General features: G+C 43.5%; 1 pseudogene; it reads left to right on the forward strand.

Annotated features, from left to right (window-relative positions):
• Positions 1-233: 233 nt before the first annotated feature.
• LOC120285907 lies at positions 234-4550 on the forward strand (annotated as a pseudogene).
• Positions 4551-4832: the final 282 nt, after the last annotated feature.

The following is a 4832-nucleotide window of genomic DNA, read 5'->3' on the forward strand; positions in this document are numbered from 1 at the left end:
CTGTATGCAATTTCAAGTATCCTTTTCTTGGGGGTAATTAAAATATCTAATCCCGCAAAGCCAACCTTTTGACGCCAAGTGAGTGGGGCAAATTGCAAATTCCACAGGGCCTTTTTGGATCTAAGGTGGGGACACAACAGGCAATCAGGCAGTCTGAGCTTCTTTACCTTGCCTGAGGTATCATAAAGATCACTGTACTTGTTCTCACATACGACCTGCAAACCTGGGTAGGCCTGATTTTTGCTGCCCACCTCCCAACTGTTTAAATTTCAATATTTCTTGTGGGTTTATGCTGAAATTAGGTTGGATTGGTCTTTACCATATTGTCTGATGAAGTGAATTCTGTCATACCCATTTGCAAGGGCTTGTTTGGTTGTAGTGGGTGATTGTGATTCAATTCTTGATCTGGAACCAGCGGCTTGCGTGATTTTGTTGGGGGTTGTCGGTTTAGTTCAATAATGAGTGGAGCAGTGTGGGTTGCTGTTGCTGCTGCCGTTGGTAATTTGCTTCAAGGATGGGACAATGCAACTATTGCTGGTAATTTTGCTCTTTTCTTGGTATCTCTTCATGCTACTTCACGAGTTCTATTAAGTTCTTGAAGTTTCACAATCTTTTTATCTTTCTTTCTTCAAGTAGTGATTGTGACTTGAGAATCTTCTTAGATTTCAGAGTGATTCTCATGGACTGTAACTGGCTCCTGTCGTGCTTGAAAAACTTTTGCTTTGTTTTAAGAAATTCTCCCATGAAATCCCTATTTATAAACTCACTTGATCATCTTTCAAAAGCAAGAGATTCAATAGTACCAAGAAACTAATTTCCTTTTTCTGTTTCTGAATCAGGTGCTGTTTTGTACATAAAGAGGGAATTTGATTTAGAAAGTGAACCCGCTTTAGAAGGGCTAATAGTGGCCATGTCACTTATTGGTGCCACTTTGGTTACTACTTGCTCCGGAGCGATAGCAGACTGGCTCGGTCGCCGTCCTTTGCTAATTATTTCGTCTGTGTTTTATTTCGCCGGTGGTCTTGTTATGCTGTGGTCCCCCAATGTTTATGTGCTACTCCTTGCAAGGTTTTTAGACGGACTTGGTGTCGGCTTGGCTGTAACTCTTGTTCCCCTCTACATTTCTGAGACAGCCCCGCCAGAAATAAGGGGCACACTGAATACGCTGCCACAATTTACTGGTTCTGCTGGGATGTTTATGTCGTATTGTATGGTTTTTGGGATGTCTTTGATGGAGTTGCCGAGTTGGAGATTGATGCTTGGAGTTCTGTCGGTTCCCTCCCTCATTTATTTTGTGTTGATGGTATTTTCTTGCCTGAGTCTCCACGGTGGCTTGTGAGTAAAGGGCGGATGCATGAGGCTAAGAAAGTCTTGCAGAAGCTGTGTGGCAGAGAAGATGTATCTGGTGAGTTGTCTGACTACTTGTCATGCCAAGATTCCCTGAATGAAATTTATTCTCACTGGACTGAGCTTTGATGTTCAAATCAATGCTTTGGTCGATCTTCTTTTTATAGGGCAATCTACTTGTACAATGGAATCATGTTTGCAAGAAGTGGCTTGCAACATATTGTTGCAAAAAAGTCATTGGACTATATCAGCTGGAGTTGCTTGAGTGGAATGGGAACTTTTTGTCAACCCCTGCTATCTATAATTTGGGAATGTGTTTCCTTGATTCTGATATACCTGTCGTAGAACTTTTGAATCTCAATAATTTCCATTTGTCGACTGTTATATGCAATGTAAGGTGGTAGCATCCTGTGCCAAAACTAGCTAGGATATCTAGAATCGATCAAATTTTTAGTCTTAGGTTGTTAGAAAAACTGTGCTTTTGCATTACTTGAAGCTTATTCATAACCGCAGAGATGAAAATGAAGAGCTAATACATTTCAGATGAACAGGTGAGATGGCTTTTGCTGGTGGAGGGATTAGCAGTAGGGGTGAAGCATCCTTAGAGGAGTACATAATTGGCCCACCCAATGATCACATGGATGACCAGGATATATCAATGAAAAAAGACCAGATCAAGTTATATGGCGCCGAACAGGGTCTTTCGGGGTTGCCAGACCCATCTCTGGGCAGAGTGCTGTAGGTCTTGTGTCTCGGCATGGAAGCATGGCAAGCCAGAACGTGCCTCTCATAGACCCTCTTGTGACCCTCTTCGGCAGTGTTCACGAGAAGCTCCCTGAGGGTGGAAGCATGCGCAGTATGCTTTTTCCTCACTTTGGCAGCATGTTCAGTGTTGGTGGTAATCAACCAAGAAACGAGGAATGGGATGTGGAGAGTGTAGCCAGGGAGGTGAGGATTACCAATCCGATGCAGGTGTGGGTGATTCGGATGACAATCTGCAGAGTCCATTGATTTCACGGCAAGCCACAAGCTTGGAGCGAGACCTGGTCCCACCTGCCCATGGAAAGCGCTTTTAGCATGAGACATGGTAGTCTTGTGCAAGGACCTGGAGAAGGAGCTGGGAGCACAGGGATCGGCGGTGGATGGCAACTGGCGTGGAAATGGTCTGACAAAGAAGGCCCGGATGGAAAGAAGGAAGGAGTTCAAAGAATTTATTTGCACCCGGAAGCAGTCACTAGTGGTTCACGGCGAGGCTCGATGGTTTCGCTTCCTGGGGGCGAGGTCCAATGAATGTAGAATTCATCCAAGCCGCCGCTCTGGTAAGTCAACCAGCTTTGTATCCCAAGGAGCTCTTGGAGCAGCATCCGATTGGTCCGGCTATGGTTCATCCAGCTGAAACCGCCGTGAAGGGGCCAAGTTGGAAAGATCTTTTTGAACCAGGAGTCAAGCATGCTTTGGTTGTTGGTGTGGGGTTGCAAATTCTTCAGCAGGTGATATACAGTGGCTGATTTCTGACAAAAAAATGAAACGCAATCACAGTAGCTGATAGTTTTAGATTTCATTGGAAATTGCTATTTTCTTTCCATATATCGTTTTAATGCTCTACTTCTGCCATGAAGAAACTAATTTCACCTCGCCATTAGACATTATCTCTGGTTTTTAGGTATAACATGTCTTGGCTTGCTCTCGATAAAAATTCTCATGGACTTTATAGCTGTTTTTGCTGAAACTTTAAGAGGTAAATGTTAAGAAGGTGGCAGTGCCAGCATGTTTGTTTAGTTTAAGTTGTTAACAGGATTGACCGTCCAGACAGCAGTTGAAATTTGTTTTGGTTAATTCTTCTTTTCCTGAGCAATGTTGCTTGATATAGTTATGATTCGGCACCCTTTGAGCAAATATTTGCTTTTTTTAACAGTTAGATATTGTGCACAACAATGGATGCTTTCCTCCTCTACATGAAAACACCTGATATCGCGGCAGTCCTCATGAATTTTGACATTCTTGATATTGATTGCAGCATGTTGGATTAGACTCTTAGTAATAGTCAAGGCTTAGTTTCTTTTTGAAAAATTCCAACGAATATAAGCACTCAGCTTGTATTTTCACACGAATGTTTGCTTCATTTTTTGTCCCTTTGAACTTACTCACGATACTCATTTGTGCAGTTCTCTGGAATAAATGGGGTTCTGTACTACACTCCCCAAATTCTTGAGCAAGCGGGAGTCGGAGTTCTACTTTCGAATTTGGGTATCAGTTCAGCTTCTTCATCTCTTCTCATTAGCGCCTTGACGACCTTATTGATGCTTCCCTCAATTGCCATTGCCATGAGGCTCATGGACATTGCTGGCAGAAGGTACATTATCCAGAGCTATGCGATCTATCGATTCCTCTTCTTGTATAAACTTAAAATTAAGCCATGTACTCGATATACTATTTGTTGCTTGTTTAATCTGTTTCATTCGTCACCTTCATCGTGTGCTTTATAAACCTCACAGGAGCCTGCTGCTCAGTACTATCCCAATCCTGATAGCGTCGCTCATCATCCTTGTCCTCAGCAGCGTCATAAGTATGGGCTCCGTCGTTCACGCGGTGATCTCTACTGTCAGCGTCGTGCTCTACTTCTGTTTCTTTGTGATGGGATTCGGGCGGTCCCAACATACTCTGCCGAGATCTTCCCCACCAGGGTCCGCGGGCTCTGCATCGCCATATGTGCGCTCACGTTCTGGATCGCGACATCGTTGTCACGTACTCGCTGCCTGTGATGCTCAAGTCCTGTGGGCCTCGCCGGCGTGTTCAGCATGTACGCGATCGTGTGCCTCATATCATGGGGTTTCGTCTTTATGAAAGTCCCCGAAGCAGAAGGGCATGCCTCTCGAGGTCATCACCGAGTTCTTCTCGGTCGGGGCGAGGCAGGCCGTGGCCCAAGGAACAACTAATTGCACGGCCGGCGTCAGATAGAAAGGTGCTTGATTTTTCCAGTTTTGGGTGGTTGCCTCTTCCTCTTTTCTTGGTGTTGCGCTCCTTCTCTCCGTATTTCTCGGTTGAAAAACCAGGAAAAGTGACTTCCTTGAGGACTGCAATTTACAACTTGTTCTTGCTTTTATTCGTTTGTTACATCTGGATTGGCTATTTGTACATGCACAATTTTGGACTTCCGAGTCCTATTCATATTTGAAAGGTAGTTTCCGCTAATTCTTACTTTAGATGACGCTTCACTTTTTTTTTTTCGAGCTACTCATCAAGGCGTAGAACTTTTGTAGTTACTCACTTTGGCAACGTGGGTGTTAGGAGTCCTAAAATTCATCGCGAAAGTACGATTCATGCGATTGAGTATAAATATTTTAAAAAATTACCATCAAGTTCTAAAACTTATCTAGTTAGTACGATTAAATTCTAAAATTCGTCGGCATTTTCTGTTTGTTGAGTGGGACAAAGTTTGATAAAAGGAGTTGATCGCATAAACTTCACAAGCTTTAGGATTTAAT

Source organism: Eucalyptus grandis, chromosome 7 (genome assembly GCF_016545825.1).
Source record: "Eucalyptus grandis isolate ANBG69807.140 chromosome 7, ASM1654582v1, whole genome shotgun sequence".
Taxonomy (NCBI): domain Eukaryota; kingdom Viridiplantae; phylum Streptophyta; class Magnoliopsida; order Myrtales; family Myrtaceae; genus Eucalyptus; species Eucalyptus grandis.